Raw genomic sequence first — 17,293 nt, 5'->3', positions numbered from 1 at the left:
GAATTGTGTTTTGTGTAAATAGTGAAAATGAAGTTCACCGAAGATGAAACTTTAAAACTTGTAGAGCTATAATACGGCGAATACCAGTGTTTATGGAATTTAGGTAGTGTATACTACAGAAATAAAAGTTTGCAGCAAGCTGCGGAGGATGAAATCGTCGAAAGAACGGCAAAGGGGGCTTTGGAGTAAACAAGCTTAAGCAAAAAATTAAGAATTTAAGGTGCACTTATAATCAAGAGTGTTTAAAAATACAAAAATCGGTTTCACTATACTAGCATCAGTACTATACTTGTACTCTCCTCACGTGAATGGTATCAAGCCATTTTTGGTAGAGTACTACCACTACTCTACTCTCCTCAAAACTCTACCCATGTAAACAAGTCTTTAGAAACAGTGGAAAATGAGGTAGCTAGTAGAGTAGTAGTAGAGTAAAATATACTGGTTTAGCAAATTGCAATGTTTTAAGGTAATACAGTAGCGATAAACAGGTAGCCTAAACGTGTTCCAAGATTGTCACTGTAATTTTGAATATTTTTTCGAGGCATTTGGCACACGTATTCGTAAAATAATAAAGAATGGCGGTACAGAGCCCAATTTGAAAAATATATTAATATGTGGAAATTACTCTGTAATTATACAATATTTAAAAAATGAGCCTGTACCGCCATTAAGAAGAACAAAAAAATACACTTTCTTCAAATAAACTTTTTTATCCGATGCCTAGATTTTGTGTAATTTTGGAACTACTAATGAAATAAAAAATTTTAGTAGTTCCAAAATAACACAAAATCGGATAAAAAAGTTGTATTTGAAAAAAGTGTATTTTTTTGTTCTTCTTAATGGCGGTACAAGCTCGTTTTTTTTTATATTGTATTTAATTACAGAGTAATTTCCACATATTAATATATTTTTCAAATTGGGCTCTGTACCGCCATTCTTTATTATATTACGAATATGTGTGCCAAATATCTTGAAAAAATATTCAAAATTACAGCCGCAATCTTGGAACACATTTTCGCTACCTGTTGATCTATACTGTTTCCTCTTAAGATAGTTTTAATAGTTATTTATGATATAAGTATTAAATTTTAAGACGCGCATGTGAAAGTTAACTTGAAAAAATAATTTTATTAATGTTTTGACTTCCACATCAGATGTCATTGTCAAAATACAAAATATTCATTATTATTAGGTTTGTTCTAGCAAACGGTCAAACTAGTCAAAAACCATCAGCAAACAGTTGGTCAGTAAAAGAACATAATACAGTCACCAGTGCGATCCCCTCTACTCGCGCTGGTCCACTATTCGCTGATGGTTTCAAACTGATGCTAGAACAAACCTATTATTATTATACATATCATTATCTGTAAATAATATTTCTTCTGATTGTTAATTGTAAAGGATAGAAAAATTACCATTTATTTTATTTTTTTTAGAATCAGCTGAGAGAAGTGGTCTACAAAAAAACCAGGAAGGAAACGGAATATGTGGCTACGAAAGGCAAAAGAAAGGTTTACAAAGCAAATGTGACACATTTTTTTGAAATATTTAGGAATATCAGTAAATTGCATTAAAAAAATGTATGAAAAGATTTTGTTCAATAAAAATGTTTATATTTATCAAGGATGTATTATTTGGTATGGCCACATATCGTCAGTGATGTAATAATACATCCTATCTGTTTTTTCATGAGTTTTGTAAGAGAGACTAAAAACTTGTCTTAGGGTCACCTCCTGTTTTCATATGATATTTTTTGACTTGTTTTGTAGTAAATTAAACTATGAACTACAAAACAAGTCAAACTTACATATGAACACAGGAGGTGACCTTAAAACATGTTTTTCCATCTCTCATACAAAACTCATGAAAAAACAGATAGGAGGTATTGTCACATCAGCAAGGATGTACAGTGATGAGTGCCCTAATAACCGGCAAAATATTTAGTTGTGAGATAAAAAGAAATGAAACTAGTCGAGCTGGGAAATTTAGCGAAATTAACCTTTAAATTTACGTTATATTGATCCCACCTTTACACATATCGGAGGAGTATGTCAACTAAAACTGTCACTGTGACAGTGGTAGTTTCCAAACTCGTCTGATACGTCTGAAGGTGGTACACAATCAATACAATCTAAATGTATAAGTTAATATCGCTAAATTTCCCAGCTCGACTAGTTTCATGTCTTTTTATCTCACTACTTAATACATCTTTTGTGCTATTTTGCCGGTTATTAGAGCGCTCATCACTGTATTTCTGGTATATCCAGGGAATGTCTATAAAATATATTTTGAATGTCCAGAGAACATTCGTGGACATTCATGGAATGTTCCAATAAGACATTCAGGTAATGTTTAAACACTCAGGTAATGTTTGCTGACACAGGATTTTCCTGGGATGTTCTCAGGGAACATGTTTTCGGGGATATTCCAGGAATTTTTCAATGTCTGTGTACCTTCTATGGACCTATATGGAATATTTTGGTGTTATTACCGCCGCACTCCACTTGCGATTTGTAATCAGGAAGATTGAACACATTGTTTCAAATACAAGTCAATCCATTTGTGACTAAATAATCATGGATTGACTTCTATTTGAAAGAATGTGTTCAATCTTCACAACTACAAATCGCAAGTGGAGTCCGGCGCTTAGGGCTACTTCCTCTTCGGTATTATGTATTATACTACAGAAATCAGGAACTTTCCTTCTAAATATATGTATGCATCTTGGCCATCAAACATATTCTTCCAAACATTTTTTTAAGGGGTCTTGTGGGTAAAAAAAGTGACTTTTTAAAAAAATTATATCTCGAAAACTAAAATTTATTTTTATTTATAATTGGAACATGTAAAAGTATAGTACTTAAGGTAGTCTCAAAAAAAGTTTCAGCCAAAAATATTCATTTTTGTAGAGTTTAAGTTTTTTTGCGTTGGGAGCATAACTAAGTCCAGTCTCATCTGAAATCAAAAAGTTTCTTGTAGTTTATACCTCTGGCTAGAATATGAACGAAGGAATTAAAAAAAAATGAAATTTGAAGATTTTACATAAGTTTAAACACATTTTTGACCCCAATTTTTCTCATTTTTAAAGTAGTTTTTTTTTATAAAACAAAAATGACCTCATCTAATAAAAAATCCTTTGTTGATTCACTAGCCAGAGGTATAAACTACAAGAAACTTTGATTTCAGATGAGACTGGACTTGTTATGCTGCTCACGGCAAAAAAGGGCTGTTGTCGAAAAATTGCAGTCAACTCTACAAAAATGAATATTTTTGGCTGAAATTTTTTTGAGAGTACTATACTTTTACATGTTTCAATTATAAATAAAAATAATTTTTAGTTTCCAAGATATACTTTTTTAAAAAGTCACTTTTTTTACCTGCAAGCATTGATTATAAATATTCCTCTGCAAGACAACAACTTAACAAATTGTTGATTTCAAATTGTAACAGTTGTTTTGCAAAGTATGCTGCCCTCTTGTATTTTCTGTGTTATCTTCATCATACAATTACTTCATCTAAAAACTTTCTGCGATATATTCGCAACAACAAAAACAAACAAAACAAAAAAAAATAAAACAAAAGTTTAACCACCTTCACACCACAGAATCAAGCAATCAAGTTACACAAATTTTCAAACACCTCACCTGACACAGCGTCTCAAGTACGATTGCGCGAATTGGTAAATATAACTCTGCACGACCACGCAACTCGAAACACAAGTACGCAAACACGGTTGCGTGAAGCGTGGCTCGCAATCGTGAAATTTACGAGACTTGCTCGACCTGTAGATTCTTGTGCTTATAATATATTCTAAGAATAAACTCTTAAATCACGCGCATTTCGATAATTGAGCTACAACTCCTTCGCAAGAAAACCACCCCATCTTCCCGGCTTAAGGGAGAGTTGTACTTAAAATGAATTAGAAAATTATTTCGGGATTTAATTTCGGTTAACCTTCATCAAACTTACATTTCTTGATATTCTATTTATACGAGTAGAATAACGTCAAATTTTATAATATTTATGTATAACCCGTGATCGGAGCAGTAGCAACTTTCTGTCACTTGCTGTTGCGTTTAGTAAACCGACTTCGTACGCTTTAAATGATGACACACGGATAAAGAACCCTGGAATCAACTGTACGAAGTTGGTTCACTGGTAGTGCAGTCACTGAAGGTGGAGATGAGCTATTACCTCCGATCTCGTTGAACCTCCATCGATTTGCACGAAAATTGGTGAGTGATTAGACGATATCTCAAGGAACAAAGGTGACATGGTGCCAACTTGCGCTTTTACCCTGGGTGTGGATGCCACCCCTTCTCTGGGGTGAAAATAATTATTTTTAAATAACCCCATAATTCGATAGAGGGACAAATTGTTAGCAAAATCTGTTATATAAAGTTATTAAAATAAAGTCAGACTTTTTGAGTTATTAAAAATCAAAGATTTTAATTGTTCGTGAGGAAAATGCATGTTTTTAACCGATTTTTCATAAATAACTCAAAAACTGTAAGTTTTTACAAAAATGTTATAATTGCCAAAATTGAAGCTAATAACATATAAAATAAACTGCTTATGGTAGGGGAGCCCAAGCGGGGATTTTTGCAGTTACTCGAGCGCGTCAGATTATCATATGGGGAGAAACCTGGTACCCGGCAGATGTACCTCTACCATATATTGGCTCTTAACACAGGGAAGTTCGTTAAGGGGGGCCCGAAAGAAAAAATCTATCATTAAAAAAACTCGAAATTGTCAGATTAAGATACCTAAGGTAAGTTAAGTACCTACATGCAAAAGAGTGTATATTTCAAAAATCTGATGATTTGAGGCGGGCCTAAGGAAATGAGTGAGTCCCAAAATTTCACAAGAAAAAAGCGAATATTTCGCGAAATGAATGACAGATCGAAAAACTAAAAAATATGTACTTAATATTTTTTAAAAATCTATCGAATGATACCAAACACGACTTCCCAGGGCGAGAGGTGGGGGGTAAATTTATTATTTTAAATACGAATCCCGCGATATTTTGCGAAATGAACATCAGATCGAAAAACTGTAAAATACACATTCAATATTTTTGAAAAATCTATCTAGTGGTACCAAACACGACCCCCCACGGACGTGGGGCGGGGGTTACTTTAAAATCTTAAATGGGAGCCCCCATTTTTTATTACAGACTTGGATTCCTTACGTAAAAATAAGTAAGTTTTATTCGAAATTTTTTTCGAATTATGGAGAGATGGCGTTATAATCGGAAAAAACTATTGTTGGAAATGGAAAATTAAATGGCAAGCGCCCGCTAAAATGGAAAACTTTACTTAACTTTTTTTGGTTTTAGGACCTACTCTTCACAACCCAATAGGTCCCCATAACGCTCGAGTGACTGCACATTTAGCATACTTTGCTCCCCTAGCATTACTAGAAAAACCTTTTAATGTTAAGTAAAAGTGAGTTACAGGAGGTGATTGAATATATTTTTTTGGCGGGTACCCAAGTTTAAGTATTCAAGCTTAAATAACGGGAAAATTATGTAAAATAATTAAGTATTAATTAATAAATATATTAATAAATTATGTAAAAGTACATAAAAAATTCTATCAAGCGAGCACCCTAACAGGTTTATAGCATTAAAATTTATGCTTCTAAAAAATTTTCAAAATTTATCTTTTAAAAATTTTTCCAAAAAATGTTATTGTTTTTTTGAATAACTCCGTTAATTTTTAAAACATCTGATTTACTTAAAAACCATTTGAAAACTAATTCCAAAGGCTATTAAATCTTGGTCAATTTAATCTTTTAAACCTTTAACTTTTTTAAAAATAAAAGGTTAAATGGCCCCAGTTACATGGTTCTCGCAGCAAAATTTAAGCTTTAAACGTTTATATCTCGGTTATTTTTTACACTATAGAAATAGAAAAACAGGTAAAATACTTGATAAAGAAAAAATTAAAATTTGGTTATGTATCATTTTTTAAGTATATTGAGTATTTTTGGAGTTATTATCAAAAGAAAATAAAAATTACGATCATCTTACAACATTCTGATTTTTTTTTAAATCCTATCCTTTTTCCAAAATATGCATTCTAACCGGTCAAAATTATTGAAAGCATTACCTATGCTAATATAAAGAAATTGTTGTTAGGATTACTATAAATTTTATTTTTTGTGGAAATGACGTATGTTTTATTTTTCACTTTTTCCTAGAAAATTCCAAAGGGTTTTCTTATTTTTATCATAATTTGCTTAATTTTGATGCTATTAGCTTCTTCTGGGGCTTATTTGATAGGTATTCCAAAGTTCTTTGACAAGTGTTGAACAGGTATATTTTATAAAATGCATCGTTGTCCCGTTATTTAAGCTTGAATACTTAGTTTTGAGTACTCGTTGAAAAAAATATACATTTAATTACCCCTAACTCACTTTGAATTGACATAAGTTTAGTTTTTAAGTGAAAATTTTATTCAATTTTTTATTATCTTCAATTTTGGTAATAATAAAATTTTTTCAAAAGCTTATAGTTTTTGAGTTATACGTGAAAAACAGCTCTAAAACATGCACTTTTTTACGAAAAAAAAATATTTGATAAGATAAAGGCAGTTTTTGTTTATATTCGATTCAGAGTTGGACCACCATCTCCATAATATAGCTATTTCAGCATCCTCATGCCTCCTCAGTGAAGCTATGCAGTCACAACTCTGAAAGGAATATAAACAATCTGCTCATTTAAGGGAAACCATCGCGATACAACGATTCCACAATTTGAGACGCAATCTAGCGACATCTCTCGTATTACGAGGAAAACAACGAAAATCCCTAGATACAAAGTTCACTACTTTTTAGACAATTAGAATAATTGAAATAAAAATATAATAAACAATATTTTAAATCTAAGACTTTTCGTTAATAAACTGCTTTCTGGCTGCATCCCGTATCTCCGGATTTTACAATATATAATCACAGAGACGACGAAAATAGGAGAAAGCAAATAGAGGACACTTAGGCCACGCATTTACCTTCTCTTCGTCTAGAAAAAGGACCGAAAGACAGTCTCTAAATACTCAAAACTGAGTAAAATGGAAAAGATAAAGGCAGTTTTTGTTTATATTCGATTCAGAGTTGGACCACCATCTCCATATAGCTATTTCAGCATCCTCATGCCTCCTCAGTGAAGCTATCCATTGAAAGGAATATAAACAATCTGCCCATTTAATGGAAACCATCGCGATACAACGATTCCACCTTTTGAGATGCAATCTAGCGACATCTCTCCACACAAAAATATTTGATCGTTAATAACTCAAAAAGTATTGGTTTATGTTAATAACTTTGTATACTTAACACATTTTGCTTAGAATTTGTCCCTCTATCGATTTGTGATATTATTTTTAATACAATAATTTTTACCCCCGAGAAGGGGTGGAATCCACCCCAGGGTAAAAGCTCAAGTTGGCATCATGTCACCTTTGTTTCTTGAGGTATCCTCTAATTACTCACCCATTTTCATGAAAACCGATGGAGGTTCAACGAAATCGGAGGTGAATACCTTCAGTAACTGCACAAATCGAATGAATACGCTTTGTGAAAAATTATTCAGTTTGCCTGCCGCTATTTAAAATTTATCTTCTGCCAAATAACTCCACTAGTATTAAAACTCATTACTTCTATATTAATTTTAGAGTATGCTTCAACCAACTATTTCATAATATTGCGGCTTATAGTAACTAACCTAATTATTACCAGCGTTATTGCGACAACACCAGAATGTTATCGACCAAGGTTTTTTGTAATTAAAACTACCAACATACTAAATTTTAGTACTGCGTTTTGTAATTAAAGGAACTTTAAAAGCGCATAACATTTAAGGTTGTTTCACCACAAGATCAGTAACAGGGGAAAAACGTAGAATATATTTTATAACTGTAGAACATACACTAAACATATCTAAGGCATTTCGAAGTGCCACTGAAAAAAAAGAGATGTTACTAATAGCACAGCATGTCATAAACAGAGAACATAAAATAAACTTAAATGAAACAACGATGGTAGGCTAACATTGAAAATAGGACCAAACGTGTAATCAGGGAAGCAAAAGAAATTGCAAAACATCCAAAAAATTTAAATACAAGAGACCATGCCCAAAGGCTCCCACCTCTATGGAAAGCGTATCCACAGGACTTATCACAAAGAGCTCAGCAAGGTATTTAGGCAACCATAAAGTGAGATTGGCTTTTGCTTTCCCGCAACTATTTTCTCAATTAATTTCAATAAATTCCAGGAAACCGATTTTCTGTGATTCCATGGCTCCGAATTAACAACGGTCTCATATACATGCTCACAAAAGACATGCGCCAGCCAAAGACTATCCTAATGGCTTTTTCCTACTCTGATTTTGCGTAGTAGAACAAACAAAATTCAACGCAAACCCTGAAGAGGATGAAGAATCCTAAACACGGACTCACGGACACAAAGTCAAACTTCAACCCCTAAAATAAAAATTCCTTTTATGAACGACGACTGGCTAGTCTCGAAATCAGTTCTCGTCGAACATCAGGAAGAGGCAGAATTAATTCTCTTCATTTTCAACTAATTCAAAAACAATGTTTTTCTAAAAACCAAAATGACTCATCACGGAGTAAATATGATATAGGGGTAGCAAGCGAGTTGTTAACTGTAGTTTTATTGGCTGAACATGACAAAAAATACAAATGCACCCATATAAATTTACATCACGCGTAATGGACAAAAGACCAGACTACCACACCGCAGCTATTGGGACCGTGCAAGTTCGGCAAAGCGACACCTGGTTTCTACGCTCAGCAACATTTTTCGCACTCTCAATTATATTGGCCAATTATATTAGTCCTGGTTACTGGATAATTGTTAAGGCCATAGTCCAAAAAAATAATAAGAAGAAAAAGTCAGATTCAGGTTATGTTATTAAAACGTAAACAATTGTTATGTATGTAGTAAGTAAAATTGGTTATTAAAATGCAGTACTGCAAGCAAAATACAATTAATTAGATTTACCTTTATATAATAATTGCATATCATATCAATATTATTGTGAAGCAATATATAATTTTTCTTCTCCAATGACAGTAGGTATGAAATATACGTCAATTTGACATTTTCAATTGACAATATGAATTATTTAAGAAAGTTGCAATATTTCTCCGCTATTCGCGCACGATCGTTTCTCTATCCCCACCAAGTACTTGCACACCTCGAATGGATTACTGGCCCATGTCCAAAAATGGATGGATCATAATATGAACACCAGGTGACGTATATAGGACGATAGAATAGCATAAAATAACAAGATTCAGCACTATGCCGTCACTTGTAAGCTGTCCAACTAAGTGCTGGTGGGAATTCAAAAGTGCAGGTAGAGTGAGTACATTTTGGTCATATATTTTTGTACGGCATTTTTACCATCGACAGATCCATGAAAAATAACAAGAAAGCGCACAGTGCCGTAAAAAATGGTGCGCCACAAAGTTGGTAATTTTTTTTTGATTTTCTGACAATTTCCAGGGTAAATTTTGTCATTTCATTCTGTACGGCATCAGTTTCATACTGTTTCAATACAGCTTCTAATCCATTATTCCGCAACGCCGTACAAAAATCATGCGACAAGGGGAAAAATCGAGGGTTACAATCCCCTATCTTTCCGTGGTCCAGGGGGTGATTTGAAACAACATAAAATTAATTTATTTTGAAAGTATTCTATGCATAGGTAATATTTTTTTACATGTCGTACATTTTCGTTGGTTCAAAGGTTTGTACGGGAAAAATCCAAGGAAAAATCCATAGAACGAAATGTAAGAAATATCCATATAACGAAATGTATGGTGAAATTCATAACTATAGTTTTTTATACGGCATTTAGATAGTTTATTTGTACCTACTTAATGCAATAATTTATAAAAACTTATTGCCGTACAAATCTGAAAGTTCATATTGATAAAAAAGTAATAAAAATATTAAATAAATATATATGTTTTAAGTCTACAAACCAAAAAGCTAAACCAAAAAGTATACAAAATTGTTGATACTGCGATTTACAGTTTCAATTCTTGGATATTATATCATCATCATCAGGGCTTTTCATTCCAGGTGGCATGTTTGCCGCTCTTACTTAGAGCTCTCAGATTCGCTTATTGCGGTGAATCACTCCGCATTCCACTTGTATGTTGTCAAAGTTTGTTGTATGACTTGGCTTTCGTTACTATTTTCTTCCACTCATTTCGATATGTGCATAGTTCCCTCCAGTTTCTCACTTCCAGAATTTTGATATCTCTCATGACCTGGTCCTCCCATCTCTCTCTGGGTCTTCCTCTTGGTCTTTCAGTTGCCGGTTTCCATCTGGTGATCTTCTTAATCAGTCGGTCGTTTTTCCTTCTTTCTATGTGTCCCAGCCATCTCAGCCTCTGTGATTTAATAAATCTAACTATATCTTCTCCCTTCATTATGTCTCTTAGTTCATGGTTCATTCTTCTTCTCATTTCTCCGTTGTCCATTCTTATCGGGCCCATGATGCGTCTGAGGATTTTCCTTTCGAATATTCTCAATTTTTCTTCATCTTTTTCCGTGAGGCACATTGTCTCAGCTGCGTACGTAACTACTGGTCTGATTGCAACTCTGTATATTTTCAGTTTTGTATTTCTGGATAAGTTCTTGTCCTTCATAAGCCTATGATATCTCCAGTATGTTTTGTTGCCTGTTAGTATTCGTTTCGTTACTTCTTCACTTCTCTTGTTTTAGCCATTCGCTATTACTCCCAAATATTTAAATTGTTGGACTCTTTCAAAAGTGTAGTTTTTTATTTTGATTTCTCTCATCCTGTTATCTTCTCTTCTAGAGCAGAGTAGATATTTTGTTTTTCCTTCGTTAATTTCTAGACCTCTTTTCCGTGCTTCTTTTGCCAGGATTGTTACTGCTTATTTTAATCTTTCCTTGTCTCTTCCCATAAGAACTAAATCATCTGCATATGCAACTATTTGTGTTGAGGAGTGGGCTATAGTTCCTTTAATTTTGCTGGCCTTGACTGTTCCTTCTAGTGCTATGTTGAATAATGTGGTTGACAGGGAGTCGCCTTGTCGCACTCCTGTTTCTATTGCAATTGATTTTGTGCTACCTTCTTCTGTTGTTACTTTGGCTCGAGCTCCAGCCATGGTCATTTTTGTTAATCTGATTAATTTTGCTGGTATATCTTGATTTTTCATTTCAATAAATAATTTATTTCTTCCAATACAGTTAAATGCTTGTCTGAAGTCTACGAAGAGGATGTGGAGTTCTGTGTTGTGTTCGTGGCATTTTTCGATTGTTTGTGTAACTATGTGGATCGCATCTGTAGTGGATCTGCCTTCTCTGAATCCTTGCTGGTAGTCCCCAATTTTTTTCTCTGTGAATTGATTGAGTTTTTGTTTGATGAGGGCTGTTAGAATTTTATATGTTGTACTCAGTAGAGATATTGCTCTATAATTGTTACAGTTTGTTACTTCTCCTTTCTTAAATATTGGTATAATTCTGCCTTCTTTCCAATCCTCGGGCATTTCTTCTGCTTCCCATATTCTAACTATTAGGTTGTAGATGCTTGTTAATAACTTTTCCCCTCCGTTTTTAATGAGCTCATTGGGAATTTCATCTGGGCCTGGTGTTCTTTTCTGTTTCATTTTTTGAATGATGGCTAAATATTCATCATGTGTTGGCATCCCTATTTCATTATCTCTAATGTCTTCCATTGCGCCTACCTCCTCTTTCGGGCTTTCTTTGCATCTATATAGTTCTGTGAAGTGTGTTTCCCATGATCTATTGTCAATTTTAACTACTGGTCTGCCTTTTCTTTGCTGAGCTTTTAGGTATCCAAATAGTTTGGCGCTGTCTTTACTATTCATTTCTAGTTCCTTTAACAGCTCTTCGATCCACAGTTTTTTTTTGTTCTTGCAACAATTATCGGCTGCTTTCTTTTTTTCTTTATATTCGTTTCGATGATGCACTTCTTTAGTTGATATCCATTTATCTCTTGCTTGGTTTTTCTGTTTGTTTTTGTTTTCGCATTCTGCATCAAACCACTCTTTCCTTCTTTTTATTTCCCTCTGTCCTAGCACCTCTTCAGCTGAATTCAAAATGGATTCTTTTATATTTTTCCATATGTCCTCTGTGTTATTTGCTTGTGTTAGGTTTTCCTTTAGGGTTGTCTCATATTGTTCTCTTAGTTCCTGTACTTTTAACTTCTCCAGATTCTTCTTTTGTTTTGTCTTGTTATCTCTGCTTTAATTATCTTCATTTTGATTTCTCCTGTTACTAGAAAATGGTCTGTGTCCGCGTTTGCTCCTCTATATGATCTGACATCGTGCATTATTGCTTTCCATTTTTTGGATATTAGTATGTGATCTATCTGATTGCCATCTGTTTTGCCAGGTATCAACCATGTTACTTTATGCTCTCTTCTGTGCATGAAGTTTGTACTTATAATGTAACTGTTTGCTATTGCTGCTAGTTGGCATAATTTTCTTCCGTTATCATTTGTCTCGTCATGAATAGTTTCTTTCCCTGCTACTTCCTTATACTGGATTTCTTTGCCTACTTTTGCATTGAAGTCACCAAGCATTAGTACTATATCATTTCTGGGTAATCTTTCATATAATTCTTCCAGTTGTTCATACAATTCAATTTTATCATTTTCTGGTGCATTTTCTGTGGGTGCATATATGTTTATGATTGTCATATTGGCTTGTTTGTTTTCTACTTTTATATACGACATTCGTCCATTTATCGTTTTAAATTCTATAACTTTGTCCCTAATCTTACTGTTAACCATGAATGCTGTACCGTTTTTCCCTTGCTTGTTTTCTCCCGAGTAGTATATTATGTAGTTTTTCTTTTTGATATTTCCTTCTCCTTTCCATCGTACTTCTTGTAGTGCTAGTATGTCTATTCTGTATCTTTGCATTTCTCTTGCTACCTCTTCCATTTTTCCTGGTCTCAATAATGTTTGAACGTTCCAGCTTCCTACTTTTACTCTATTTTTCTTATTGGTTTTTCTTTTTCTATCTCTGTTTCTTATGTTTGATTCGTTGTTCTTTTTCTGTGCTAGTTTCGTCTTCAGGTTTTCATCCATTTTCTTTACAGTCTCTTTACATTCCATAAATGCGTTTTCCATATTCGTTTGCCGGTATGTTTTAGTGATACTAGTCGTTTGTTCTTTACTATGTGCTACTTTTACATACAATCTCAGTTTTTTGGCTTTGTGCCGGAATTATTGGCAGTCTTGGTTATTTTCGCCATATTTTCTGATTCATTTTCGTCATCTCCTGGTGATCTTTCAGTATATGTTCTTCCTCTGGGTTTTCCTTGAGGTGTTTTAGTATTCATCGTTTCGCTTTGTGTCCTCTTGTATCCTAAGCTTTCCACAGTATATGTTTTGTCGTTTATTTTTAGCTTATTATAATTTAGCGATGCCTTCTGACCCCTTTCTCTTGCTTCCTTTAAGTGTTGTTTCAGTATTTTTCTCTGGTCTTGTATCTCCTTGGAGTAATCTTCACTTAGGTAAATGTCTGTTCCTTTTAGTCTTTTCGATTGGTTCAATATTTCAGTTATTTTGGAACCGCTTTTAAGTTCCAGTAGTATAGGTCTCGGTAACTGTCTTAGGGGATCTCTTTGTATACCAACGCGTTTTATGTCTATTATGTCTGTGTGTTCATTTAGTGGAACTTGGATTTTAATTGCCATATTTTGTATACTTTTTATCATATCATTTTCTTGTTCACCTTCTTTCTCTGTTATACCGTATACTATAATATTTTTCTTTCTTACCTCTCTTTCTAGATCTTCTATTCTTTTTTCGTGTACTTTATTTTCTGATTTTAATGCTATATTTTCAGCTTTTAATTCTGCGATTTCCAGTTTCATGAGCTGTAAATCATTTTGCACTTCATTTAGTTCTTGTTCTATTCTTATGCCTCTATTATCCATACAATCTAATTTTCCACTCATCTTTTTCATCATTTCCTCCATCTTTTTTCGACTATGGATTATTTTTCTATATCTCTAGGCTAGCGTTAGAATCGTTCTCACTTCGACGGTTCGTAAGACTTTGCTTTTATCCAATCTCAGAGATTAGAATTTTATTATTTTGTTACGTAGCGTAAAATGAGCCACACCCGTTTCAACCACGCGGAGGTGTGTCCACTTATCCACGCACCAAAAATATTCTTATTTTTCGAAAGTATTCTTATTTTTATTTTCTGTAGATTGTTCTTTTTATTTTAAATCCGGCAACACTGCTTAAAATTCAAGCAGAACTTCGCCTCTGGTATACTGGTTTTCTTATCTGCTTAACCACTTAGCTTTTTGTAGTGTTCCAATGTTTATTATTTATCAACCACAATAGTTACCTTATAAAAACGCTGTTCTGTTTATGTTTGTCTATTTCCACTTTTTTTGTCCCAATAGAACATCTTCACTTTTATAATTTACGTTTCGCACTTGCTTTGTATTTAAATTTCACTACACCACGCGATATTCGGGGAAAATGCAGGAGTAAATTTAAACACTTTATTTGCGTTCCAATGCCACGTTGCCAAGCCTGGATATTATATACACACCCTTTTACTTCAGTTAGACGTCATAATAATTTTATTATATTATCAATTGTTCTCGTCAAAAATATGTTAATACCGTTAACTACGGCAAACTACGGTATCAGGTGACCATTAAGTACTACACCCTTTAAATGGTAGCGTCATTTTCATCAGCCTAAAAGATATGGTCTGCATTAAAATGTACGGCATCATTTTTTCCTAATTTATTTATCTTAATACTATTTAAAACAAGGGAAAAATGTAGACAATTGCTATACTTTTTTAATCTATGAATATTTAAACTTTTTCATTAATTTAAAAAATTTCTGTTTTTGTATTTCTCCATAATTTTTTTAGAACGGCAATACTATAAGTATAACAATTGTATTTTAAAATATCATATTAAAAAAAAAGTTGCCGTACAGAGTCCATTGATTTTACAGCTTTAAATAAATCAAGAAGTATACCATGAAATTAAGATAATTATTAATATACATTCAAATGGACAATCATTTTTTGACGGCATTATTTTTAATAGTACTTTTGAGTGCTTGATAATGTTTTGGAACCGAAGCCGTACTTTTTCAAATCACCCCTCGGACAACGGAAAGAGAGGGGATTGCAACCCTCGATTTTTCCCCTTGTCGCATGATTTTTGTACGGCGTTGCGGAATAATGGATTAGAAGCTGTATTGAAACAGTGTGAAACTGATGCCGTACAGAATGAAATGACCAAATTTACCCTGGAAATTGTCAGAAATTTAAAAAAAATGTACCAACTTTGTGGCGCACCATTTTTTTACGGCACTGAGCGCTTTCTTATTATTTCTCATATATCTATCGATGGTAAAAATACCGTACAAAAATATACGACCAAAATGTACTCACTCCACTTTTGAATTCTCACCAGCACTCAGTTGGACAGCTTACAAGTGACAGCATAGTGCTGAATCATATTATTTTATGCTGTTATATCGTCGTATATGCGTCACCTGGTGGTTCATATGACACATCCATTTTTGGACTGGGCCTGTAGTCTACTAGCTTATCTACTGCAGAATGTAAAAGGATATAGCTCGTAAGAGAAGACAGCTTCGGCAGAACTTATCTTTTTTTAAGGTTCGATTAAGCATTAAGTATATCAGGACTTTATTTAAATTGAAGATGAACAATAATCAAAATTGATGCGGTGTGATGGATGTAGAAAAGAATACTTATATATAAATAAAAATGAAAGGTCATCAAGAACTAGCTAACAAACTGGGACTTCTCCAAACCGACCATTTTCCTTATCACCAAATATTTCCTCGATACTTCATTTCCTGCATAAAAATAATATGGGTATTTAAAATCTTGAAATCTGAAAATATAATTAAGTAAAGAATGGAGAATGGAAAGTCCCCATGCCATTCCTGTAATCTTATCAAATACTGGTATTATTCAGAAGACCTTTTTATGAATCATCAACAAATTTGATCTTACTGAACAATGAACGTATCTTTGGTCACAGTGAAGACCATTCAAAAAATGTTACTGCTCATGACGTCGAGATCGGTAAGAAAATTTCCTGAATTTATAACAGTCGATAACACGGAAACAGTCCCTTCCAGAGCTCAAACGTTGTGCTCAAAGTGAAGTATATCTGTATAGAACTTTGCAAGCTGCTGTTTCGTAAATACACCACTGTGAATCAGTAACTCAGGATGAATGACATCAAACCCAGGTGCTCTACCAGATTTCACTTCTTTTAGCGCATGTGTGTTTCCACAAATAAGAATTCTTGTTGAGTATTCTGAGTCCTTTGTGTTCATTTGTTTTAATGCCTTTAAGTCTCTTTTCAGCGTGGTAGTAGGTGTTCGAAATCGTGGAGCTCTGAATAGAGATACTGTACATACCCTTTGCTGTCCAGTTGGTTAACTCCTCCGACTTTTCGTAAAAGGGACCAATCCTGCCTTGATTTTTTGAAGTCCAGGTTTTCGACAGTGTCTATTCATGTTTGGCAACGTCTAGCTGTATAGATTGTGTGTAAGAGCTTGTCGGCTATCTCTCGGTCACCACTTTCGAAAACTACTCATATTATAAGTCTTCAAATGTTTCAGAAACTCCGCCAAAGACTCCGCCTCAAGGTGTGGTCTAGTTATTCAGAAAATTTCCAGTTCGCTTTTCTAAGATTCCATCTTGGTCAAGGATATGATCTAATTATTGGGATTGATTTGCCGGTGGTGAAAAGCACAGGGCGATTTTGAGTATGTGGGAATTCTGCAAGACTACTTCGAGTAGTTGTTAGTGGTTTATGATTGGTATCTTTTAAGACAAAGCATAGATTTGGGTTATATTCTTTTCTTTATTCAACTGATTTAATCCTATAAGGACCAAGGGGTGTTAAAGAGTATCCACAACATTTTATTACATCCGATTTTCTAAATACCTTTGTTCCTAAAAATCTCAAATAATTAGTAGTTGTCGACGTACTACTGCCCTATTAGATGCCATAATTAGCATTTCTATAATTTAATTTATTTCCTCATACTTTTATAAAACTTGACAGTGGACTTATAAATTGGACGTGAGAATTGGCCAAGCTAGAGCAACATTCAACAAGATGAGAAAAGTATTATGCAGTAGAGACCTTAGTTTGCAACTCAAAATACGAATATTACGTTCATATGAAGAGTAAAGGGGAAAAACATATAAACTCTTCATATGTG

This window comes from Diabrotica virgifera, chromosome 6, assembly GCF_917563875.1.
Source record: "Diabrotica virgifera virgifera chromosome 6, PGI_DIABVI_V3a".
NCBI classification, from domain to species: Eukaryota; Metazoa; Arthropoda; class Insecta; order Coleoptera; family Chrysomelidae; genus Diabrotica; species Diabrotica virgifera.
Note: the sequence above shows the minus strand (reverse complement) of the source record.